Source organism: Staurois parvus, unplaced genomic scaffold, assembly GCF_062004578.1.
Source record: "Staurois parvus isolate SC_StPar_1 unplaced genomic scaffold, SC_StPar_1.0 ptg001130l, whole genome shotgun sequence".
Classification (NCBI taxonomy): domain Eukaryota; kingdom Metazoa; phylum Chordata; class Amphibia; order Anura; family Ranidae; genus Staurois; species Staurois parvus.
Genome location: NW_028318926.1, coordinates 518284 through 545653, shown reverse-complemented (window position 1 = coordinate 545653; position 27370 = coordinate 518284). Strand labels below are relative to the sequence as shown.

Below are 27370 nucleotides of genomic sequence, written 5' to 3'. Positions count from 1 at the left end.
GTATCTTCCCTGGTTCTCCCCTCTCCTCATCAACATGCTAAATCCTTATTTTTTATTTTTTTCCGCAAAAACTACAACGAAAAACCCGTAAGTGATCACAAAAAAGTACAAGTGCGAACACCACACAAAAAGTGCACTTAGGGGTGTGCTTTGTCCTACCCCCGAAGGGGTTGGACCACTACCCTGATCCCCTGGGGCACGAAGCTCCTGATGGGGACAAGGTTCCCATTTGGTCCTCCTGGCCAAAAGGCCTGGTGGACCACCGTTCCTTATGTCCAGCCGAAGCTGGACATCCAGTACTTGGTCAGGGGGCTCTCCCGGAGAGAAAACTCCCCTAGGGATCAGGGGAGGAAGGAACCAAAAGGCCACACATCCTCCCCCTAGACTTCAGGGCAGGCCTGAGGACCCACACCCTCCATCAAGTGAAGAAAACACACACATAAGTAAAAAGTGACAAACGTGGGAGTGAAAAATGAATTAAAAAAAAAAAATATATATATATATATATATATACATACACAAAAAATAATAAAGTGGTCGTGCCAAATTGTGCACTGACCAGGCCCTGAGGCCTGTAGCAAAAAAATTGCCCAGGACTTGGCCAAAAAGCCCGGTCCTAGAGGCGCAGTGCAAAAAGTGTTTAAACTCAGTGACCATGTGCTTTTTCGCAACGTGGGGTCCCACACCCAAGTGCTACTCGGAGCACCCCTGAGGAGACTACTCGGGGCACTGTGTTTGCGGACTTTCTGCCTTCCCAGCCCCTGGCCAGACAAGGTAGATCTGTCCAAATCAGGAGGTACTGGGTCCTTCCAGTTTTGTCGGGGGAATTAGTCCCAGGGCCCCAGCTTAACTCGTGGCGCTCCCTGTTTTCTGTCCCCCCGGTACTAGCTTTCCAGACCCCCATCATACCAGTGAGGGTACTATACAACAGCCATCCCCGCAAAGCTAGAATGGCCGGGAGCACCCCCACTGGACACTGATAAGAACAGATACTACACTTGATCTTAGCCAAAAGGCTGAGAAGCGATGTTTGGTGACCCCCTGGTCTAGATGATGCTGGATATCCCCAGACAGGAAATGAAGAGAGCTCTATCTGATGTGCTGCCACTTCTAGTGCACATTGTGAGAAGCTCACAGTGTGCAGTGCAATCAGAATAAGCCATTTCAGTTCAGGAGAGGAGCTGCTACAACTGAGCAAGACTGGAACAGAGCCTTAAAGAAAACACTAATCTAGTACACATAATTACAACACAAACTACATTGTAATTTACTAGTATAAAAAATCATTTCCATTGGCAGCATTTTAGTAACTGGCAAAAAACCATTCCATTACCACTTACAATATGGCCACCAGCAGGCCGACTGTACGTCGTTTGTATACAGAACGCCCCCAGAAATCTGCTCATCTGATTGGCTCACTGGCCACATATTAGTGTCAACAAGCCCTTGTGTTTTATTCTGCAGCATTATTTCCTAAACCTGGATAAAAATTCCTATTCCCAATCCTAGAAAAGTTGCTCAGCGCCCTCAAGACAGCCTAGGTATCCCATCCCCCACTCTGCTAATGGGCTTTCGGTTATCGGCACAGAGCTTGTGCTCAAGTAGGGGTATCCCCTGCTTTAGCGCTCTCATTTCTTTCAGTGTCTGCCACTTTTCTTATGACAATACTGAGACTCCTAGAGAGATTATTGTGAAGGTAATCACCCCCTGTCCCAATTTAGCAGTCAGTTTGAGAAGGAGCAGCGCCAAAGTTTAAAGTGCCGCTAAACCCCGCATTCACTATATCCGGTCTACCCGAACCCTGCGTTCACTATATCCGGTCTCCCCGAACCCTGCGTTCACTATATCCGGTCTGCCCGAACCCCGCATTCACTATATCCGCTCTGCCCGAACCCCGCATTCACTATATCCGCTCTGCCCGAACCCCGCATTCACTATATCCGCTCTGCCCGAACCCCGCATTCACTATATCCGCTCTGCCCGGACCCCGCATTCACTATATCCGCTCTGCCCGAACCCCGCATTCACTATATCCGCTCTGCCCGAACCCCGCATTCACTATATCCGCTCTGCCCGAACCCCGCATTCACTATATCCGCTCTGCCCGGACCCTGCATTCACTATATCCGATCTCCCCAGACCCTGCATTTACTATATCCGCTCTGCCCGGACCCTGCGTTCACTATATCCGGTCTCCCCGGACCCTGCGTTCACTATATCCGGTCTCCCCGGACCCTGCGTTCACTATATCCGGTCTCCCCGAACCCCGCATTCACTATATCCGCTCTGCCCGAACCCCGCATTCACTATATCCGCTCTGCCCGAACCCCGCATTCACTATATCCGCTCTGCCCGAACCCCGCATTCACTATATCCGCTCTGCCCGGACCCCGCATTCACTATATCCGCTCTGCCCGAACCCCGCATTCACTATATCCGCTCTGCCCGAACCCCGCATTCACTATATCCGCTCTGCCCGAACCCCGCATTCACTATATCCGCTCTGCCCGAACCCCGCATTCACTATATCCGCTCTGCCCGGACCCTGCATTCACTATATCCGATCTCCCCAGACCCTGCATTTACTATATCCGCTCTGCCCGGACCCTGCGTTCACTATATCCGGTCTCCCCGGACCCTGCGTTCACTATATCTGGTCTCCCCGGACCCTGCATTCACTATATCCGATCTCCCCAGACCCCCGCATTTACTATATCCGCTCTGCCCGGACCCTGCGTTCACTATATCCGCTCTCCCTGGACCCTGCATTCACTATATCTGGTCTCCCCAGACCCTGCATGTACTATATCCACTCTCCCCGGACCCTGCATTCACTATATCTGGTCTCCCCAGGTCTGCCTAGGCGCACCAATGTGCAGGCATTAGGATCTGGGCGTCCGCGGCGCCAATTGCATGCGCACTCGCGCATGCATGACGGTGCAGGGCGCACTATTTAAACTGGCCAGACGGTGTTCAGATTGCTGCAAGGTCTAGTTCCTGTTACCTGTGTTCCTGAAGTGCGTTCCTTGTTGCGACCCTGCCTGTTCTGATTCGTGTTGACCTTCTCCTGCTCTGACCCTAGGCTCGTCCCTGACTATTCCTCTGCTGCCCTTATTATTACTGGACCTCCCGTTGCTGAACCTTGGCTCGTGACCCGGCTACTCTCCCTCTACTGCTTGGTACCTATCTGCCTCCACCGTTACCGACCCGGCTAGTCTGACCACGCTCACTCCTGACTGTCATCCATCCATCCATCCCGCTCGGGACCTGGACCTGTCAGCCTCTTCACATCAGGGTCACCCCTGGCACATACCCTCAGCGGGACCCCTCTACCACAGTTGGGTGCACTCAGGGGCCGCGACCTGGTTTCAGTCTCGCACCAAGTCCATCCCCACCATCAGGGGCTCTGGTGAAAAGGCAGACTGGGACTTAGACTCCGCGCCCTGGGGAATCCCGTTCTGTGGATCACTAGAGATCCCACCGGGCGATGTCTTGACAGTACCTTGTGGCCATGACTGAGCCTGGAAGGGGAACTTCCCCTCTGGATGACATATGCTGACATCTGGCAACCCTCACACAAGGGGTTAGGGCCCTACAGGAGGGTTATACAGAGTTGGGTGACCGCATGCAGACCTTAGCCACACCGACCAGGCAGTCTGGGGAACCCCCTGGGGAGACACTGGTCTTGATACCCGCACCGGAACCCCGCATTCCCACACTGGAACGTTTTAACGGAAACCGAAGTAGATTCAGGGCATTTCGTAGCTCCTGTCAGCTATACTTCGACCTCCAGCCTCTGATATTTTCATCAGAATCCGTGAGGGTCAGGTTCATCATTTCCCTACTACAGGATGAACCCCAAAACTGGGCCCACCGACTATTAGAGACCCGAGACCCACAGTTGGAATCGATAACGGCATTTTTTAAGGCGATGGCACTCTTGTACGATGACCCACAGCAGGCAGCGACGGCCAAGATGGCCTTACATACACTGAGGCAAGGTCACCGAGCAGTGGAGGACTATGCTGCCGAATTCAGGCGTTGGGGTAGTGACACCAAATGGAATGAGGCAGCCCTGCACCACCAGTTCCACATGGGTTTAGCTGAATCATTGAAGGACGAGCTGGCCCGAGTAGACATACCCAATACTCTTGAGGCCTTGATAACCTTGTCTATTCAAATTGACCGCCAGTTGCGTGAGCGCAGGCAGGAAAGGTCTAACCAAGGTCAGAGACCCACCGAGATACCACCTCATGCTTCAGTCCAGCCTAAGTCTCTGCGGGTCGACCGGAATCAGGAGTTTACAGATACACCGGGACCCGGGTTATCGGGAAGGATATGGCCTTCACTTACACTTGAGGAACGCCAGAGGCGTAAGGTAAACCATCTTTGCCTCTATTGTGGGGAAGCAGGCCATGTGGTGCGTACCTGTCCAGCCAAGAAGGGTAAGTGTTCCGCTGTTTTTTCTACGGTCACTTCTAAAGGTATGGGCAAAACCAGTTATCTAGCGGTACCTATTTCACTGCAGCTGCCTAGGAGAACTGTGGTAACCACAGCAATTGTGGACTCTGGAGCATGTAGCTGCTTTATAGATTTGGACTTTGCAGCTCAGCAGCAGATTTCCCTACAGATGAAGGAGATGGGGTTGAATATCTTCTTAGCTGATGGGTCCCCTATTAGGTCAGGGGTAGTGGACTGTGAAACCCCACCTATCCGCACTACAGTGGCGACCCATCATCAGGAATTCCTTTGCCTGGATGCCATTGCATCCCCACTATTCCCAGTTATCTTGGGGCTCCCTTGGCTATGAGCCCGTGATCCCCAGGTTGATTGGAGGGCGGGATCAATCCATTTCCAGTCACCCTATTGGCAGCAACATTGCCCCCCTAAGACTCCCCCGGCCCCGCAGGCCTTGTTATGCCTGGATGCGGACGCAGAACTGGCTCAAGCCATTCCTTCGGCCTACCATAGCTACTTGGACGTGTTTAGTAAGCGGGGGGTAGATATTCTTCCCCCGCACCGAGCCTATGACTGCCCAATTGACCTCCTCCCAGGTTCTGAAATACCATTTGGGCGGATATTTCCCTTTTATCAAAGTGGGAGTTAGGGGTAATAAGAGTACATAGACGAGAACCTCCATAAGGGGTTTATTCGGCCCTCCACATCACCAGCTGGGGCTGGCATCTTCTTCGTAGAGAAGAGAGACAAATCCCTACGACCCTGCGTAGATTACTGGGATTTAAATAAAGTAACAGTCAAGAATCGCTACCCGCTGCCTCTGGTCCCCGAACTTTTTCAAAGGTTGAAGTCAGCTTCTGTCTTCACTAAGCTGGATATGAGGGGTGCATATAATCTAGTCCATATCAGAGAGGGGGGTGAGTGGAAGACAGCATTCCGTACCAGATTCGGACATTTTGAATACTTAGTCATGCCCTTCGGCCTTTGCAACGCACCTGCCTCTTTCCAGCAATTCATAAACGATGTGTTCAGGGACTATCTGGATAACTTCGTTGACGTCTACTTGGACGATATCCTGATCTTTTCCCTGTCTTTGGAGGTCCATAGAAGTCACGTGAGGTGTGTGTTGGAATGGCTTCGCCAACACGGCCTGTATGCCAAGGCAGACAAGTGCTGTTTTTGAACAGCATAGCATTTCTTTTTTGGGACTGACCATCTCCACCACAGGAATAGCCATGGATCCCCAGAAAGTCTCGGCTATCTTGGATTGGCCAGTGCCCACTGATAAAAAGGCGGTCCAACGCTTCATTGGCTTCGCAAACTTTTATAGAAAATTTATTAACGTTTCGGGCCTGGTGTCCCCTATCACCCAGTTGACCAGGCAGGGGGTCCGCTTCCAGTGGACACCTGAAGCGCAGGGAGCATTCGAAGCCTTAAAAAAGTTGTTCACTGCAGCTCCTATTCTGAGCCATCCTGATCCGTCCTTACCCTATATCCTGGCGGTAGACGCATCCAAGAACGTAGTAGGGGCGATCCTGTCTCAAAGGAAAGGCATTAAGGAGCTCATGCACCCGGTGACCTTCTTCTCTAGGATACTGACTACTGCAGAAATTAACTATATCGGGGATCGGGAGCTCCTGGCGATCAAGGTAGTACTAGAGGAGTGGAGGTACTTACTAGAGGGGGCTGTACACCCAATATTTTCATGGACCCCAAAAATCTAGAATATTTGAGGACAGCAAAGTGCCTAAGACCACGTCAAGCCAGGTGGGCACTCTTCTTTTCGCAGTTTACATTCCATATCACCTATAGGCCAGGGTCAAAGAATACAAAGCCTGATGCGCTCTCCCGCATGTTCGGGGACTCTGAAGAGATCCCGAACCTGATACTATCCTGTCCTCAGGGAATTTTCTAGTCCTCCAATCCGCAGACCGCGGCCATAGGAATGCCAGGTCCACACCTAGTGTTCCCTTACTGAATAGGGAGGGGCTTCTTTGGAAAGAGGATTGGGCCTAGGGGTCAGTTGGGCATCCGGAGGCTGCCCGTAGGGAAGGGGCATGTCGGGGACTGTGGGTCTCGCTGCAGCGCACAGGTCTGCGCATGCGCAGATTGCCTAGGCGCACCAATGTGCAGGCATTAGGACCTGGGAGTCCGCGGCAGCAATTGCGGCTGCACATGCGCACGCCTGGCACCAATGACGGGGCAGGGCGCACTATTTAAACTGGCAGTGTTCAGATTGCCGCAAGGTCTAGTTCCTGTTACCTGTGTTCCTGAAGTGCGTTCCTTGTTTATCGACCATGCCTGTTCTGATTCGTGTTGACCTTCTCCTGCTCTGATCCCTGGCTCGCCCTGACTATTCCTCTGCTGCCCTTATTACTGGACCTCTCATTGCTGAACCTTGGCTCGTGACCCGGCTACTCTCCGTCTACTGCTTGGTACCTATCTGCCTCTACCGTTACTGACCCAGCTAGTCTGACCACGCTCACTCCTGACTGTCATCTATCCATCCCGCTCAGGACCTGGACCTGTCAGCCTCTTCACATCAGGGTCACCCCTGGCACATACCCTCAGCGGGACCCCTCTACCACAGTTGGGTGCACTCAGGGGCTGCGACCTGGTTTCAGTCTCGCACCAAGTCCATCCCCACCATCAGGGGCTCTGGTGAAAAGGCAGACTGAGACTTAGACTCCGCATACTGGGGAATCCCGTTCTGTGGATCACTAGAGATCCCGCCTGGTGGTGTCTGACACCCTGCATTCACTATATTAGGTCTCCTCGACCCAGCCTTCACTAAATCCGCTCTCCCCGGACCCCGCATTCACTGTATCCAGTCTTCAACAGTACAAACAACATGGAAATGCTATTATTTTAGTACATATAATCTGCTAAATACCTTTTCTCATCAGCAGGCTATAGCAGTCTTGTGACTTCTATCGGTGTTCAACTGAGCACTGGTTAAAGCTTGCTCTAGGAGGATGCAGAACCCATGACCTCTGTCTGGACAGTGCTGATTGTCACTGTGCTGATCACATTTGCTCTCCCAAGAAAAAAGAAAACCTTGCTAGCAATGCACACCAAAGTGAGCATGTGCAGTGACTCCACACGACATTTCTTATCGTGAGATAAGAGAGGGGCACTGGAAGAAGAGGAGGATCAGAAAAGGCAGGGTCAAACAGCGTTTTTACACAATGCAGAGGATTAACTTCTTGGGTTCCACAGTGAATATAACAAGCATGCTTTACTGCATATACCTCTTAGATTGTAAGCTCCAAGGATCAGGGCCTTCCTATCCCTCTTGTATTGAACTGTATTGTTGCTGTATTTTCTCCTGTTATATTGTAAAGCGCTGAGCAAATCCTGTATAATATATGGACTGATTTTCCTGTTGTGGGTTTAGGAACACTTTAAGCCAGCAGTACGTGGATCGAATTTGACCAGTTCAGTTCAGCAGGGGCCGGCTGAGATTGGATCCATGTATGGGCAGGCTGATTGTACCCAAGTTGATCGATGGATTGACTTGGGTACAATCAGTCTGTCTGATTTATTACATTCGATTATTGCCAGTGGCTATAGGCCTTTAGCAATAATTACTGTGTTCTGCAAGTTGGGAAGGCACCCCACACCCCCTCAACCCTTCCCCCTCCAGCCGGCAGAACACAATAGAGCTGCGGGAGGCATTCCTCCATCTCAACTGCCTGTGTTGATGGGGGAGGGGGGGATTCGTGCGACTTTCTTTCCTTCCACCCATGATGGAAAGAATGAAAACTGAGCCATCTATGGGCTGCTTTACATTGATATCAACAGAACAGAGGTGGATATGTTTACACAATAAATAAATTCTTCCCATAATTTCACCTGACAAAAATCTGGGCTGACTTTGATGAATTCACTTTACATTTGTGTTATAGGAGCGAATGACGGATTCAGGAGGCAATCTTCCCGTCTCTTGTACGTTTTTGTTTTTTTTTCATACCAATCTGCAACCATTAGTCTAGCATTTGGCTTGTGGTTGAGGTGTGGATCCATTTACAAGGAGTATCATATTCATCGCGGCCACAGCATGTGTACAATTTCATTCGGCCACCATGTTGTTTTAACCACTTTTGGACCACCGTCCGCAATGATGACCTGTATATCAGTGCTTTCTTTTGGGTTTAGCCCCCCCTTGTAGATACCCACTGTGTTTGTACACAGCGGGAGCCTGTCATCAAGTCCCAACCAATGATTCATGCCCAACACCTGCTTATCGGCTGTGCCCAATCACAGCCCAGAGCTCTGTGTTGTCAATCAGAGCTCTGTACACAGGGAGCGATGTCAGTTTCTTGAAATATATTGAATATGGACAAAATTGTAGTATTTCAAATAAATGTCAATATATTTGGGAAGAATATTTTTTTAAAAATATATCTTTCTTCCATGTGGGTTAAAGCGAAATGTCCCCTTTTGGGTGCAGCTCCGCGTTAAATCCTTCCTAGACAGGGTCATTAGTATAGTGACAGTGTATAGTATACAAAAATAAATAGAAATTCCTATATATATATATATATATATATATATATATACACCATAGTTTGTAGGCGCTATAACTTTCACGCAAATATACAAGTATTGGGATTTTGTTTTACCAAAGACATTAGCAGCCAAAATTTATAAAGAAATTTATTTTTCTAACAAAGTAAAAAATGTTTTGTTTTTTTTTTCCCACAAAATGTTCTTTCTTTTTTCATTTATATACTAAAAAAAACAAACAGTGGTGATCAACTACCACCAAAAGAAAGCTCTATTTGTGTAAAAAAAATTATATAAATTTCATTTGGGTACAGCATTGCATGATTGCACAATTAACAGTTAAAGTAGCGCAGTGCTAAATAACAAAAAAATGACCTGGTCATGAAGGAGGTAAAGCTGTCTGGAGCTCAAGTGGATGAGGTGCGCGGTCGGGAGGTGGTAAAACTGCAAGCCCTAAAAGCTTCAAGAGCAGATCAGGCAATATGAGTTTCAGCTAAATCATGGGGGTCAAACTGGCGGCCCTCCAGCTGTTGCCAAACTACAAGTCCCATGAGGCATTGCAAGATTCACAGTTACAAGCATGACTCCCAAAGGCAGAGGCATGATGGAACTTGTAGTTTGGCAACAACTAGAGGGCCGCCAGTTTGACACCCCTGAGCTAAATTATCCTGATTTAACCACCTCCATATCGTTGTATTGTTAGAAAAAAAAAAAAAATCAGCGAGCGGCAGACATGTATTAAACACACTCGGGTGGCCAGTGTGGCCATGAATAGTTGTAATCTTAGCTGTCATTTGATAGCTCACATCACAGACAGACCCAGTCAGCATGGCTCTGTACCTTGTGATCATTGTAAACCAATCACAGACATCACAAGTATAAACACTAGTAGTGTTTACGAACATTTAGTCCATTTACAATGGAGGATCAGCAGATTGAGGGTGAAGGGGTCTAATGGTGCACTAATTATTGTGGGATTGTTTTTTTTTAACCACTTCCCATTGAGTATACGCACATAAGCTCCAAGGACCAGGGCCCTCCTAACCCTCTTGCATTGAATGTCGTTACTGTATTGTCTCCCTTTATACTGTAAAGTGCTGAGCAAACTGTTGGTGCCATATAAATCCTATATAATAATTTGCAGTTTCTTCCATGAGGCTGCATAATTGCTTACCTGTGCTTGTACTGGAAGCATGCTGCATCACATGCCCCCAGCATGGAGGCCGCTGAGCTGTCACCAACAGTTTCTGGTTTCCTACCTAAGGATCAGAAGCCGAAAAGGACCAGCTCCCTATCGTGTGATCACGGTGATAGCCAATCAGAGTGGTCACTTGTTTTAGGTGCCTCCCTTGCATCTTTCTCCTCTGTGAAGAGGAAATGCTACATGGTCAGAATTCTCCGAAATAAAAGAAAAATATAAAGATAGAACCGATCACAATTTGGCCGGTTCAGCAGGGACTAGCCGAATCTCCATCTGTGTATGGCCATCCCCGCTCAGCAGACGTTGATCGTTAAAACAATCAAGCTGGAAAACTTTGATCATTGATCAAAGTTTTGTGAGAGTGCCACTGTCAGAATTCAGTGTCCAGGTGAGAGGGGGATTCCTCCATCCATCTCAGGAATCTGTTTGTTTGTTTTTTTTGTTTAGCCTGCTGTTTGAATGAAAAAAAAAACATCTATGGCCAGCTTTAGATCAGGGTTTGATCTAGGTCAGTATTATTGCTAGCATTAGGATCAGTGACAGCGTCAATATAAACCACTTTCACCCCCTTCCTGCTCAGGTCAATTTTCAGCTTTCAGTGCTGTCTCACTTTGAATGACAATTACATGGTCATGCAACACTGTACCCATATGAAATGTTTTATCTTTTTTTTTTTCACAAATAGAGCTTTCTATTGGTGGTATTCAATCACCACTGGGTTATTTTTTGCTAAATAAATGGAAAAAAAAAAGACTGAGAAGTTTGAAAAAAAAAGAATTATTCTTCATTTCTGTTACAGAATTTTGCAAATATATAATCTTTCCTCATAAACTTAGGCCAAACTGTATTCTGCTATACTTCTTTGGTAAAAATATTCCAAATCAGTGTTTATTATTTTCTCTGTGGAAAGTTATAGTCTACAAACTATGGGATATATACAATGATCAATGTTGTTGTACTCATACTCATTTCTTGAGGTTCTAAACTGCCAGGACAGTACAAATACCCCCCAAATAACCCCTTTTGGGAAAGTAGACAGTCCAAAGTATTTACGAAGAGGCATGGCGAGTTTTTTGAAGTTGTAATTTTTGTCACAATTTTATGGAAAATTAAGAAATTAAAAATGTATATATTTTTTTTTTTTTTTTTTCTTACATACTGTCACCATTTCAGTACAGTATCATCATATGACTGGTGTGGCAGTGATCACGGACAGTATGGATAGAAAAAACACATTTTTTATATATTTTTTACTTTTTAAATATACTTTTCTTTAACATTTTTTAACACACTGTGACCAGAGTAATATAATGTTACTATAGTAACATTGTACTACTCTGGGGAAGTGATCAGGATTTTTTTTTTTTACACATCATGATTGCTTATACAAGTGAATTTCACTGGTATAAGCAACCATTTTTACTGAATGAAATTGATTCATTCAGTGTTTACTATTGTGGCTAGCTGTGAATGGCCACAGCTAATCACATGGTACAGGTAGGCTGTGATTGGCCCTGTCTGTACCATGTGATCATTGTGACCAAACACAGAGATCAATACAATAGTAAACAATGGATGGCATGAATGAACACTGTCCATTGTGTACAACTGTCACATGATCTGCTGTGATTGGTTACAGTGATCAAATGGTACTGGTAACAGCCAGTACACTGATCAGTAATCAGCTGTGTCCAGTGGACACAGCAGGTGACAGATCCTGCCACAGCATTGCCCATAGGGTGACCGCGAAGCATGTTCTGGGAGTATGTCATATGATGTCCACCCAAAACAGTGAATGTCCTTCCTGGCTGTCATTTGACTATAGGCCGGGCAGGAAGTGGTTGTCAGTGGGGTATATTTACAAAAGGCTAATAGACTGTGCACCTTGCAAGTGCATTGCTCCAGAATTTAGTAAATGAGTGGGAGTTCTGCGGACTTCCATCATCCAATCATATGCGAGCAAAAATGCTGTTTTTATTTTATTTTCCTTGCATGTGATTGGGTATTCTTTGAAACGTGAAGCTTCCCCTTCTTTACTAAGTTCTGGAACAATTGCCCTTGCAGAGTGCACAGTCTATTTGCCTTTAGTAAATCAACTCTAGAGTGTTGTGGGCAGGGGCGGACTGACAATTCATGGGGCCCCCAGGCAATAAGGGATCATGGGGCCCCTGTGTCCTTGCCCACACTCAAAGTACACCCAAAAAAGCCTATAAAAAGGTACCAGGGGCATTTCATGGGGCCCCCTACTGACTCTGAGCCCTCGGGCAGTGCCTGAGTGCTCGAATGGTCAGTCCGCCCCTGATTGTGGGTAAAAAAAACAAAAAACAAAATGTTCACTATTGTTTCTGGGCTTTGTAGGTCAGGAACAGGAGATTATTTTGATGGTAACAGCAAGAAATATACAGCTATATTTCAATAAATGTTATTTGTTTACTATTTTTAGCCATTTAACCCCTCGCCCTCCAGAGGATTCTCCCCCCCCCCCCCCCCCCCCCTTCCTGACCAGGCCATTTTTTGCATTACGGCGCTGCGTTACTTTAACTGACAATTGCACAGTCATGCATTGCTGCACCGAAATTAAATTTACGTCCTTTTTTTTCCCCATGAATTGAGCTTTCTTTCGGTGGTATTAGATCACCTGTGCATTATTTTTTGTGCTATAAAAAAAAAAGACCGACAATTTTGAGAATTTTTGCTATTAAACATGTCCAGTAAAAAAATGTGAAAAGTCTAATTTCGTCAAATTTAGGCCAAAATGTATTCTGCTCCATGTCTTTGCTAAAAAAAAATCACAATACGTGTAAATTAATTGGTTTAAGTGTAAGCTATAGCGTTTACAAATGGCAGTATAGATAATGGAATTTTTTTTTCAACTAGTAATGGCGACGATCAATGACTTTTAGCAGGACTGCGGCAGACATTCTGATACTAGGGGGGAACTAACTTGGTGTCACTGACACCAATACACTGATCAGTGCTAAAAGAAAAAAAAAAAAAGCACTGGCACTGGGCAGGAAGAGATTAATGAGAGGGGCGATCAAAGGGTTAACTGTGTGCTGGGAGTGTTTTACTAGGGGGCGTATGCTTTACTGTAAGCACACTGATCGGGATGGCTGTACTGTGCACAGCTATCCTGAGCAGTGTGCTCAAGCTGACAGGGAGGAAGATTGTTTGTAAACAAAACCATCTTCCTCTCTATCGGAGATGCTTGGTAACCACCGGGCGCCAGTGGGTAATTACCAGCCGGGACCAGTGATTGACATCCGTGGCCACGAATGGTGCGCAGGTAGGGTTTGTGTGCACCCCCTACCCGGACATGCAAAATCACGCATATATGTGATTCTGCACACAGGTGCCCCCCCGTAGCAGTATATCTGCTATAGGGTGGTCCCTAAGCGGTTAAACTGCATTTCAACGGGGGCCGTATTAGCATTATGGTTGCCCTCAAAGGGCCGGTTGTATTTGTAAGACTAGATGTCCAAAGCACCCCCCCCCCCCCCCATTACATCAGATGTCAAAAATCCCACACCTTCCCTAACATCACTGTGCACCCCCTTTGGGGGTAGAGCTGGAAAGTAGAAAGTGCAGGGTCTGGAGGAGGACCAGAGGAGGAGTGGGGTCAGTTACCAGAGTCTCCTGAATGCTGAGACCAGGGGAGGCAGAGATGAGGGGGTGCTGCAGCTGGTTCTATTCTTCACTCTGCTTCCAACTTTTGAGACAAGGTGGGGGCAGAGACAAGGGGGTACCTGCAGGAGAGGTGTAAGGCCCTTGCACCTCTTCTGCAGGTACCCCCTTGTGGCCCACATGAAATGGCCTGGATGGCCGGATTCGGCCCGCTGGCCTTGTTTGACACCTGTGCCCTAAATTTCTCAAACACTGCAGCATCCAAACAAAACAGGACTTCAATTGTGGGGCTACCAGGTTATATAAAAATGGGAGGAGGAATTTATGCATTTAAACAGAGGCCTCTGCAATTTTCTTATCTTTGCCTTGACATGAAGAAGAAAAATGCATTTTTGCACAAAAATGTTTATGACTGATATGACGTGACTTTTGTACCAAGCACAGCAGAGTTCGCAGCGAGCTGGGACCGGGCCGGATGGACGTCGCGGTTTATGTCCAGGTGTTGGAGCCTCATAAATCTCTCCGCACCTCCGTTATCTTTACAGCACCCGATAAGGGCAGGTGCCATCTGGGAGCGACAGCTGAGACTACACACAGGAACCTTCCACTACACCAGTGGTGGTCAGCTCAGCAAATATAGCCCCCCCCCGTGATGTCTTCATAATAACTTAGCTTCCATAAAATTACACGCCATTACTGCATGGTAAATAACACGCTGTTTTTCAAGGGTTGTAGTGCCATTCATTTTGAACGGCACCCCAAGAGCTCATTTACACTTGCTTCAGCTTTAACCCTTGGTTCACATCTGTGCAGGTGGTGTCACTGCGGGGCCCACACAAATACCTGCAGCCGCACCACCCACACAGAGGAATGCGCCAACCGCACTGGAAATAGCAACTGTACTTGGAACCCCAGTTCCTGTGCGGGCTGCAATTTTCCCTGCGTTTCCCGAAGCACCGGAGTCCATTCAAATGAATGGGCTCTCGTGCCCATGCAAATCGCAGCCTGCACGGCCGCACAGATGTGAACCAGGGCTAAAACACAATAAAGCACCTACCGTTTCAACATACTTTTTTGATGCTTCTGTGATGCTTTTATGAAGCTTGGCAAATGCCCTGTGTGTGTCAATTTTCTATTTGTTTGAAAGGGGCCCAGCAGATCTCCAGATCATTAGTACCCCTGTTCAACATATTCCCTGCACAGTAGTACCCCCAGCTCTGCTGATGTCCCACTCAATAGTACTCCCAGGTTTGCTGATCCCCTGCTCGGTAGTACCCCCAGCTCTGCTGATCCCCCACTTGGCAGTACCCCCAGCTCTGCTGATCCGCCCGGTAGTACCACCAGTTCTGCTCATCCCCCGCCCGGTAGTAACCCCAGCTCTGCTGATCCCTTGCCTGATAGTACCCCCAGCTCTGCTGATACCCTGCTCAGTAGTATCCCCAGCTCTGCTCATCCCCCGCTCAGTTGTACCCCCACCTCTGCTGATCTCCCGTCAGTAGTATCTCCAGCTCTACTGATCCCCCGCTCAGTAGTACCCCCAGCTCTGCTGATCCCCAGCTCAGTAGTATCCCCAGCTCTGCTGATTCCTTGCCTGGTAGTACCCCCAGCTCTGCTGATCATCTGCTCAGTAGTATCCCCAGCTCTGCTGATGCCCCACTCAATAGTACTCCCAGGTTTGCAGATTTCCTGCTCGGTAGTACCCCCTGCTCTGCTGATCCCCCCACTTGGTAGTACCCCCTGTTAGGGATCTCCTCGATCCCCGCCGCAATGGTCCCGGCGCAGGCGCAGTGCACCGCCCTGTGCAGGGACACGGGCACTAGGTCCGGGCCGGCTGCGGCGTTCGAGTTCGCGCATGCGCAGTAGAAGCCGCGGCCGCCCGCTGGGCACCAATGGCAGCGCAGGGCGGGATATTTAAATGGCCCTGAGCTGTCATTCAGTGCCTTCTGGTCTTTCCTGCATCCTGTATCCTGCGAACCTGTACCCTGTAAGTTTTTGACCCGGATTGTACCTGACCTTGCTGCTTTCTCCTATTCTGACCCTTGCTTTGCCTGACCTCTCTCCTGAATGCCCCCTATTGGATTTGACCTGCTGTTGCTGACCTGGCGTGTGACCCGACCATTCTATACCCGCTGCCTTGTACCTTGCCGTCCTCTCTGTTACCGACCTGGCCCGTCTGACCTTGCTCATCCATCCATCCATCCCTTGCAGTGGGGTCTTCTGACCTCCTCATATCAGACTCTTCCCCGTGGGAGCCCTTGGCGCATACCACTACCACTGACGGACGCACCCAGTAGCCACGACCTGGTCTCGGGGGGCTCCAAGTTCATCCCCACCATCAGAGGCCCTGGTGAACAAGCACCCTGGGACTTAGACTCCGTGTGCTGGGGACGCCTATTCAGTGGAGTGCTAGTGGTACCGCCAGGCGGTCCCTTACAGTACCAGAAGGCCATGACTGAGTCTAGAGGAGGGCCCTCGCCGCTTGAGGAGATCTGCAGGCACCTGTCTAATTTGACACAGGCCGTATCGGCCCTGCAGGACAGATGTCAGCAGATTGAGAATCAATTCCAGACCTGCACTATATCCGTTCCTGCCCCACAGGCCGCGGTTCCCGCACCCCCGGCCGTAGCAGCCCCTGTGCCGGTTTCTGGGGCGTCCGCACCACTCCCGGCGGCCGAACCACCGAGTACCCTTACCGGAACGTTTTCACGGGGACCGCACACGCTTCAGGTCATTCCGTGAGTCCTGTCTTCTCTATTTTGAGTTACAACTCCGGACCTTCGTGACTGAATCCGTGAAGGTGGGGTTCGTCATCTCCCTCCTGCAGGGTGAACCCCAAGACTGGGCCCACCGACTGCAGGGAAAAAATGACCCTCACCTTAGTTCGGTTGACAATTTTTTTTGACGCAATGGCCATCCTATACGATGACCCACAGCGGGCAGCTTCTGCTGAAGCTACTTTGTACACGCTCCGGCAAGGCCGCCGAGCGGCGGAGGAGTACGCGTCTGAGTTTAGGCGCTGGATTGGGGGGACACGCTGGAACGAGTTCGCACTCCTGCATCAGTTCCGTATAGGCCTATCAGAAGGCCTGAAAGATGAGCTCGCCCGGGTGGAGGTGCCTGAGACTTTAGAGGACTTAATTGCGCTGACCATTAAGATTGACCGTAGACTGCGGGAACGTAGGTTTGAGAGGTCCGTCCAGGGTCATGGAAATCCCTGGGGGTCATTTCAAGGTCCCAGTCAAGCACCTAGACCAAACATCCAGAACCGGCCACCTGGAGATATCCCTGAACCCATGCAACTCGGCCTGGCACGGCCTAAACTATCTCCAGAGGAACACCAGCGCAGACGATCCCAGAACCTGTGCCTCTACTGTGGTGAAGCTGGTCATATGGTACAATCCTGCCCGCAGAAACTGAGTAAGTGCACCTCTTCTTCCTTATCCATTGGCAATGTTGGTCCATCCCAATACTTAGTGGTGCCCCTTTCCTTTCAGCTTCCAGAAAGGACCGTGGAAGTATCGGCCATAGTTGATTCGGGGGCATGCAGCTGCTTCTTGGACATTAATTTTGCTCACCAGCAGGGTATTCCTCTCCAATTGAAACAGAAGGGGTTCAACATTTATTTGGCCGACGGTTCCCGAATAAAATCGGGGGTAGTGAACCAGGAAACCCCCTCCATCGCCACTGTCATTGCCGGCCAGCACCAGGAACTCCTCCGCCTGGATGCTATAGCTTCACCCCTCTTCCCAGTCATTTTGGGGCTCCCATGGTTACGGGCCCATAACCCCCAAATTGACTGGGAGACCGGAGTAATCTCGTTCCCTTCCCCATACTGTCGGGTATACTGCCACACTTCGGGCCCGGGGGTCCCCCAAATCCTCCTGTGCTCTGAGGGGGAAGCCAAATTAAAACAAGTAATCCCTGCAGCCTACCATGAGTTTCTAGATGTGTTCAGCAAATGGGGAGCCGATACTCTACCCCCCTCACCGCCCTTATGATTATCCCGTTGACCTGTTACCTGGCTCAGAAATTCCTTTTGGGCGAATCTTCCCCCTTTCAGAGCTCGAATTGGGGGCCCTGAAGGAATATATTGAGGACAGCCTCCAGAAGGGGTTCATCTGCCCCTCCACTTCACCGGCGGGGGCGGGAATTTTCTTTGTTGAAAAGAAGGACAAAACCTTAAGGCCGTGTATCGATTACCGGGAATTGAACAGGGTCACGATAAAGAACCGTTACCCACTGCCGGTAGTACCGGAGTTATTCCAAAGTTTAAAAACAGCAGTGGTTTTTACAAAGCTGGATTTGAGGGGAGCATACAACTTGGTTCGCATAAGGGAGGGGGACGAGTGGAAGACGGCCTTCCGCACCCGCTTCGGCCATTTTGAATATTTGGTCATGCCGTTCGGGTTGTGCAATGCTCCGGCCACTTTTCAACACTTTGTGAATGATATTTTTAGGGACTTCCTGGATGTCTTTGTTATTGTCTATTTAGACGACATTTGGATTTTCTCCCCTTCTTTGGGGGAACACAGAATACATGTAGCGAGGGTATTGGGGCGATTGCGGCAGCATGGGTTGTACGCCAAGGCAGAGAAATGTTGTTTCGAACAATCCAGCATTACTTTCTTGGGCCTGATTATCTCCACCGCGGGGGTCGCGATGGATCCTCAGAAAGTCGCTGCAATACTGGATTGGCCTGAACCCACAGACAGGAAAGGCGTCCAACGATTTATCGGTTTTGCAAATTTTTACCGGAAGTTCATCAAGAACTTCTCGGGTCTGGTCTCCCCCATTACTCAGCTAACCAAGCTGGGAACCCGGTTCAGATGGACACCAGAGGCGCAGGAAGCTTTTGAAGCCTTGAAGAAGCTGTTCACCTCGGCACCCATTTTGGGTCACCCAGACGCCGCCCTGCCCTATATCTTGGAGGTGGATGCATCGGAGAATGCGGTAGGTTCCATCCTCTCCCAGCGGAAAGGCACCAAGGAATTGCTCCATCCTGTAGCATTCTTCTCACGGAAGCTTACCCCAGCGGAGAAGAATTATGATATCGGTGATCGAGAGCTACTGGCGATCAAAACGGCGTTAGAGGAATGGAGGTACCTGCTGGAAGGTGCGGTGCACCCCATCTTAATATTTACTGACCACAAAAACCTGGAATATCTGAGAACCGCCAAGCGTCTACGCCCGCGACAGGCAAGATGGGCACTATTCTTTTCAAGATTCAACTTCCACATTACGTACCGGCCTGGATCAAAGAACACTAAGCCAGATGTGTTATCACGTATGTACGAGGACGCCAAGGAGATCCCAGTACCCGACACCATCCTGTCCTCGGGTAACTTCTTGGCCCTTCAGTCGGACCTTCGTTCTAAGATAATGGAGGCATCCACAACCGTCTCTACCCCAGGCGGAGGGCCCCTCCAGAACAAGGGGGGACTCCTATGGAGGGAAGATCGAATTGTGGTGCCGGAGGAAGCCCGAACCCTGGTCTTGGGGCATTGCCCGGACCACCCGATGGCGGGGCACTTTGGCCCAGAAAAGACCCTGGAACTTCTCCGACGCTCCTTCTGGTGGCCGGACATGGCTAAAGATTGTAAGGGCTATGTAAGGTCCTGTATCACCTGCCAGAAGAACAAGCCATCTAGAAACAAAGTTTGGGGTCTGCTACGACCCTTACCGATTCCTGAACGGCCTTGGCAAAAGATCTCGTTAGACTTTATAGTCGAGCTTCCACCATCACTAGACCACACGGCAATTCTGGTGGTCGTGGACCGCTTGTCCAAGATGGCCCACTTCATCCCGTTGAAGAAAACCCCCTCGGCGGCCGAGACTGCGCGAGTCTTCATTCGTGAGGTAGTAAGGCTGCATGGGGTCCCCGAAGACATTGTCTCGGACCGGGGGGTCCAGTTCATGTCAAGATTTTGGAGAGCACTGTGCAAAGCCCTGGACATTAAATTGTCCCTCTCCTCTGCGTTCCACCCTCAAACTAACGGTCAAACCGAAAGGACCAATCAGACCCTGGAGCAATACTTAAGATGCTACACTTCGTTTACTCAAGATGACTGGATGCCACTTCTACCCCTAGCGGAATTCGCGTACAACAACGCCCGCCACTCAGCGACGGGACAGTCCCCGTTCTTTGCCAACTATGGTTTTCACCCCGTCTTCCTCCCGGATTTGGTCTCGGAATGCCCAGTACCAGCAACGCAAGATGTGGTAACGTTTTTCTCTGCGAACAATAAGAAGCTTCAAGAGGCCATCAGTCGGGCCCAGGAAGACTACAGGAAGGCATTCAACAGGAAACGGAGGGGAGATCTGGTGTTGCGGCCTGGGGAGAAGGTTTGGCTAGCGACGTCCAATTTAAAGATGCTCTGCCCGTCGAAGAAATTGGGACCCAAATTTATAGGCTCCTTCTGCATTAAACGGATGGTTAACGAAGTGGCCTACGAACTCACTCGAAGTGTGGCCTTCCTGACACACTCAAGATCCACCCAGTCTTCCATGTGTCCCTGCTGAAGCCAATAATCCCAGATGCCTTCCCTGACTGAGTATCTAGACCCCCGGAAGACATAACGGTCGAGGGAGAAGAAAAATTTGAGGTAGAAACAATCCTGCAGTGCCAAAGGAGGGGAGGCCAGACCCAATTCCTTATCAAATGGAAGGGCTATGGCCCTGAGGACAATTCTTGGGAGCCAGCCCATAATGTCCATGCACCCAGACTTGTCCGGAGGTTTTTCCGCGACCATTCTATGCCCGCTGCCTTGTACCTTGCCGTCCTCTCTGTTACCGACCCGGCCCGTCTGACCTTGCTCATCCATCCATCCATCTCTTGCAGTGGGGTCTTCTGACCTCCTCATATCAGACTCTTCCCTGTGGGAGCCCTTGGCGCATACCACTACCACTGACGGACGCACCCAGTAGCCACGACCTGGTCTCGGGGGGCTCCAAGTCCATCCCCACCATCAGGGGCCCTGGTGAACAAGCACCCTTGGACTTAGACTCTGTGCGCTGGGGACGCCTATTCAGTGGAGTGCTAGTGGTACCGCCAGGCGGTCCCTTACACCCCCAGCTCTTCTGATCCCCTGCCCGGTAGTACCACTAGTTCTGCTCATCCCCCGCCCGGTAGTAACCCCAGCTCTGCTGATCCCTTGCCTGGTAGTACCCCCAGCTCTGCTGATCCCCTGCTCAGTAGTATCCCCAGCTCTGCTCATCCCCCGCTCAGTTGTACCCCCAGTTCTGCTGATCTCCCGTCAGTAGTATCTCCAGCTCTACTGATCCCCCGCTCAGTAGTACCCCCAGCTCTGTTGATCCCCAGCTCTGATGATCCCCCGCTAAGTAGTATCCCCAGCTCTGCTAATCCTCCACTCAGTAGTATTGCCATCTCTGCTGTTGCCCCAATCAATAGTACCCCCAACTCTACTGATGCACCACTCAATAGTACACCCAGCTCTGCTGATCCCCCTCTCAGTGGTAACCCGTAGCTTTGCTGATCCCCCTTACAGTAGTAACCCCCAGCTCTGCTGATCCCCCTTACAGTAGTAACCCCCAGCTCTGCTGATCCCTCACTCAGTAGTAATCCCCAGCTCTGCTGATCCCTCACTCAGTAGTAATCCCCAGCTCTGCTGATCCCTCACTCAGTAGAAATCCCCAGCTCTGCTGATCCCTCACTCAGTAGTAATCCCCAGCTCTGCTGATCCCTCACTCAGTAGTAATCCCCAGCTCTGCTGATCCCTCACTCAGTAGTAATCCCCAGCTCTGCTGATCCCTCACTCAGTAGTAATCCCCAGCTCTGCTGATCCCTCACTCAGTAGTAATCCCCAGCTCTGCTGATCCCTCACTCAGTAGTAATCCCCAGCTCTGCTGATCCTCTGGTTTGCTCTTTTCTCTCTGGTTCCCGCTCACCTCCCACTATATTGCTCCCATAATGCGCACCACATGTGACATTGCTAGTTTCTCCTGCTCTGTTTTCCCAGCTCTGCTGATCCTCTGCCAGTCAGTCCTTTCTCTCTGGTCCGTACTCACCGTCTGCTATACGTTTCACACCACGTATGCCATTTGCTAGTTGCTCCGCTCCAGTCCGGACCCCGCTCACCTTTTTTGGTCCGTGCTAAAATCGGCTTGCATGGGTATTCACACCTATGCAATCTGATTCTGCACATCTCACCGCGTTTTACGGACTGCTTTCGGGGTGTGTTAACATACACACTTGCAGAGATTCGCATGGAGGGGGTGAGATTCTGATGCGGTGCGGAATTTGTAAAGAAAACGCTGCAAATTCCGCACTACATCAGTGTGAACCAGGGCCCAGAGTCTAAAAAGCAAGTCCAAAAAGCAAGTCCAATGCAACATTTTTTTTTGTTTTGTTTTTTTTTTCGTGTTGCAGTTTGTGGTGTTAAAATGTCCAATTTTTCAAATAATCCCCATGCATCGTTTAAATTAACATATGAGGCTCCAGAATGCCCAAAAAAGTTTGAAAAACTTTGGTTCCCCCTGGCTGGACTGGCAAGCTACCATACTGCTTGAATAATGTAACCATACTGTATATACAGTATAGGAGTGTATGCAGGTGGAAGCTAAAGGGTTATTTGAACTGTACATTGATGTTGGATCTGCACAATAGAAGTGCACATGATGTTATAGGTGGGTGGCTGGTATTTTCCTGTACAGAATTGCTACATTATGTGAACATACATTCAATTGTATGTTCTTTATATGTTTTACAATTGTGTTTAACCACTTCAAGTTCGGACACTTTTACCCCCTTCCTGCCCAGGCCAATTTTCAGCTTTCAGCACTATAACACTTTGAATGACAATTGCGTGGTCATGCAACACTGTACCCAAATGAATTTTTTAGCATTTTTTTGAGACAGATAAAGCTTTATTTTGGTGGTATTTATTCACCTCTGGGATTTTTATTTTTTTGCTATGTAAATGAAAAAGTCCAAAAATTTTGAAAAAAAGTGTTTTTCTTACAAAATTTAGCAAATAAATAGTATTTCATCATAAATCTTGGCCAAAATGTATTTCATTATCTTTTTAGTTTAAAAAAAAAAAAAATAACCCAAATTAGTTTATAACCAAAAATTATAATTTTTAAACTCTTTTTTATTATTTGTTTTTTTTGTTTTTTTACATACTGTCACCCTAGCAGTACAGTGTCACCATGGTAACACTGTACTACTTGTGGGGGGTGATGAAGATTTTTTTTTTTTTTTTTTTTTTTTGTTTACACTGATTGCTTTTACACCCAAAAAGGCTGTAAAAGCAATCATTTCTCCTTCTCTCTAGCTGCATTCTTGCAGCCATTGAGAACTACTGTGTGAGCTGTGATTGGTCACAGCTTGTCACATGGTACAAGGTTGTCGTGAATAGCCTTATACCATGTGACCTCTGTGATCATTCACAGATTTCACACGTAGTAAGCAATGATGTCACAAGTGACATCTTGCTTACTACTCTGCATGTGATCACTGATTGGCCAACGAGTGATGACATTATTATTATTATTATTATTACTACGAGTTTATATAGCGCCAAAGGGTTTGCTCAGCGCTGTACAATAGGGGGGACAATACATGGCACAGTACAACAACAACAAACAACGTACGAGGGATAAGAGGGCCCTACTCTTACGAGCTTACAATCTAGGAATGACATGATCGGGACCTCGCACAGAGGTCCTGTCTGACGATCGGCGCTCCACTGTGTCCGGAGGACACAGCGGGCACCGGATAGCGGTGCTGCGTGCTCCCTGGGAAAATGCAGGTGCTGTTTATAAACAGCAGGCGGGCAGCAAGTGGTTAAGCTCATGAAAAACAATGAAAAATCCAATTATTTTGGTGCATTAATGTGTTCTGTTAATCCATTAAAAAAATGAATCAACTAGCTTCACGCACTAAGATGAAGTCGGGTTCGTCCGGACAGATATTAACATGTCAGTGACAGGTTTGCCAGATCATTAAAATTCTGAACGACAGTACGGAGTAAATGCAAATATCATCAAGAACATCCTATGTATTTGGCATGGCCTTGTGATTAAATGTTTCTTTTTTTGTTTAATTTAATGTTCTAAAATCCTTTGATTTTACATTTCCATTAAATGTATTGCACAATAAAGCTTTCTTTGAGCTGAAGAATGTCTCATTCCATCGCATATCCAAAAAATAATGAGGATTTTTCTCATTTAAGTGGTTAAAAACCCTAACATATACCCAGTGAAGTGACTGGCCTCAGGTGATACAGAGATGAAACAAATCATCCTACATAAGTTGTACCTGTCGATCTACAGTCTTCTATACAGGTGTTCAAAGTGTACAATTTATAAAGCTTTTCTGAGAGTTCAGAAAAAAAGGTGGTGGACAGCTGAAATGACACACTGCAGAGCTCAGGGAGGAGATCTCTGGCAGCTGATTGGAGGGAAGGGACACACCCCCTTAACACAGCTCACAGGAACAGAGCTGAGGTTGTCAATCTGCTGGAGGTCCCTCCCCTGTCACCATTTTTCTCTTGGTGTCAGAAGTGATTCATGCTGTAAGCAGAGGAAGGAGGCAGCAGACAGAAATGACAATTAATGCTCCCAAGGGCTCATGTACACTGCAGCTGATAAACTCACGTTTAGGAGCTGTTCAGCGTTTTTTTCAGCAGCCCCTGAACTCTCCCTAGAGTAGATTTTATCAGTGTTTCAAACACAAAACGCTTGTAAACGCAGCTAAACGCATTTATAGGCGTTTGCGTTTGAACATTTTTTTTAACTTTTCCATTTCCAGATGCTGTCCAGAGCCTTTTTTCATCATGAAAAATGCATGCAAAGTGTTTTCCCGGTACTCAAATGGACCCGGTACACCATACTTTGAGATTTTGCATGAAAAAAATATATTAGACACTGCTGCAATCATTTCTGCACAGCTGGAACACATCCAAACACCACAAAAAAAAAAAGACAGCTAATCTCAACAAATACTGCTCTCTCTGCTTCTGCTCTCTCCATTTCTCTCGAAATGTCTGAAATAGTTAATTTTTTACTGTTTTTCAGTGCATTCTGGAAGGTCTCCTGAGAAAACGCTAAACGAAAACGCACATAAACGCGGCTAAACAGACCTTTTTTAACCTAAGTTTTCCAGCAGTCAGTTTCCATCGTTCAGAAGTGTCCCGTGTACATGGGGCCTTATAGAGACAAGCTGTAGAGGGAGATGCTTTGTTCATATTTTATATCTGATGTTTACAACCACTTTAAGGAGGAGCCAGGCAAATAATTCCTTTACTCTCCGTCACATTCATGGGTTAAAATCCTTTTGTATTTCTTTTCTCTGTGGGCTGAATGACAGAGATCTATTAGATCCCTCCATCTACCCTAAACAGCATGGATGGAGTCATCTCCATTGCCGGCTATTGTATTATTATTATTATACAGGATTTATTTAGCACCAACAGTTTGCTCAGCGTTGTACAATATAAAGGGAGACAATACAGCAACAATACAGTTCAATACAAGAGGGATAGGAGAGCCCTGATCCTGGGAGCTTACAATCTAGGAGAAAATTAGGATCTTCCCATACCGAGTCGAACCCGGGCCGCCTGGGTGAAAAACTGGGTGAAAACCTGGAATCCTAACCGCTACATACATACAGTTGATGCCAAAGCTTTGCATACCCTGGCAGAAATTGTGAAATTTTGGAATTGATATTGAAAATATAACTGATCATGCCAAAAAAACTGTCTTTTATTTAGGGATAGTGATCATATGAAGCCATTTATTATCACATAGTTATGTGGCTCTTTTTTTAAATCACAATGGTAACAGAAATCCCCCAAATGGTTCTGATTGGAAGTTTCTATCCCCTGCAATGTTTGGCCTTGGTACAGATACAGAAGGTGACACACGGGTTACAATGACAATTAAAGGGTAATTTCCCACATTTCTGGCTTTTTAAATTGCAATTAGTGTCTGTGTATAAAAAGTCAGTGACTTTGTTAGCTTTCATGTGGATGCGCTGAGCAAGCTAGATACGGAGCCATGAGGAGTAGAAAAGAACTGTCAAAAGACCTGCATAACAAGGTAATGGAACTTTATAAAGATGGAGAAGGATATTTGTATCAAAAGCCAGTCAGTACTGTTCAATCACCAATTAAGAATTCTGGGATCTCGATACAAAGCCAAGGGCAGGTAGACCAAGAAAGACTGCAGCCACAACTGCCAGAATTGTTCAGGATACAAAGAAAAACCCGCAGGTAACCACAGGAGATATACACGCTGCTCTGGAAAAAGATGGTACAGTTGTTTTTAGGGAGCACAATATGGTGATACTCAAACAAAAATGAGCTGCATGGTCGAGTTGCCAGAAAACAAAGCTTTTACTACATTGGCAAAGGCTACAAAAAAAACTGGTTACAATATGCCTGACAACACCTTGACATGCCTCATCAGGCTGCTGTCAAGCAGACTGAAGTGCTCCACACTTGATTAGAGGTTGTTAAGTACTGGATAGCAGCCTGTTGGTCAATGTGGTACCACAACAACTGCAGAGAGAGCGGTCAGAATGGACAAAGTGATTTCAGTAAAACCAACAACTTTAAACATGTGTGTGCATTTGTTAACATGTGCACACCATCACAAGGTCACCAGGATTGAACATGATCCGACAGTTGTCAGGGGAATGGAGGAGAGGGGAACTCCTTGAATGGGGACAGCCAAGAGAGACTTTGCCTGACTTTGGACAGATTTCCTCTCACTTCCTGTTGTGTCCATGGGACAGGTAGTGAGAAGAAATCTCCCCAATGGGTCATCAACACACACGAAAAAAAAGCCAACAACCAATAGGGGTTTAAAATCACCCCTATTCTTTCCAAAGCTAAAAAGTCTTCAAGTGGTATCTGGACGCCCATTAGCTCCCCCTACGGCTCATATCTGGAAATGCAGTCCAGTCCTCAGCTAACCTCATCTTCTATTCCCTATACAGACATTGTTTATTCATAAAGTGGAGACTCACGGCAGCAGCAAACCCAAAATGACATGCCTATGAAGGGGAACTTGTGGTTAATCAATACAATAAGGGCTGAGGTTAGCGGGAATGGGAGCACGGACAGGGCAAGGCTTAATGCTATTAAATAGGCAAGCTGACGGCGACTGCGAGAGAGGGATGAAAGAGAAGAAACATAGCATGCCTATCCTTTTCCTACAACGGCATGAAGCAATGCTCGGCCAATCACTTCAGCAGGAGCTGGTGACATCACTATTGACTTGTAATCATTTCCATTGATAATAAACCAGTGATTTTTTTCCTTGATTTTTCTCCTGACTTCTAGGAAAAACATACACTCAGATGACATTGCTTGTAACCTGTGTGCTTCCTGAACCTGTCAGGATACAAAACACCTTTTATGGGGCCCATTCACACCAATGGGATCAACTGCGATGCATGCAATGCACATGTGTTACCATGCATTGGGGTTGATTTACTAAAGGCAAATAGACTGTGCACTTTGCAAGTTTAGTTGCTCTGGAGCTTAATGAATGAGGTGAAGCTACACTTTGCAAAGAATACCGAATCACATGCAAGGAAAACAAAAAAAAACG

General features: G+C 47.8%; 1 protein-coding gene and 1 pseudogene across 1 annotated transcript in view; both read right to left on the bottom strand.

Moving 5' to 3' along the window:
* The window catches only part of LOC149439394 (DNA (cytosine-5)-methyltransferase 3A-like), a 449390-nt gene that overhangs the window by 405368 nt on the left and 16652 nt on the right, over window positions 1–27370 (bottom strand). The window lies entirely within an intron of this gene.
* LOC149439395 (U2 spliceosomal RNA) lies at window positions 886–1028 on the bottom strand (annotated as a pseudogene).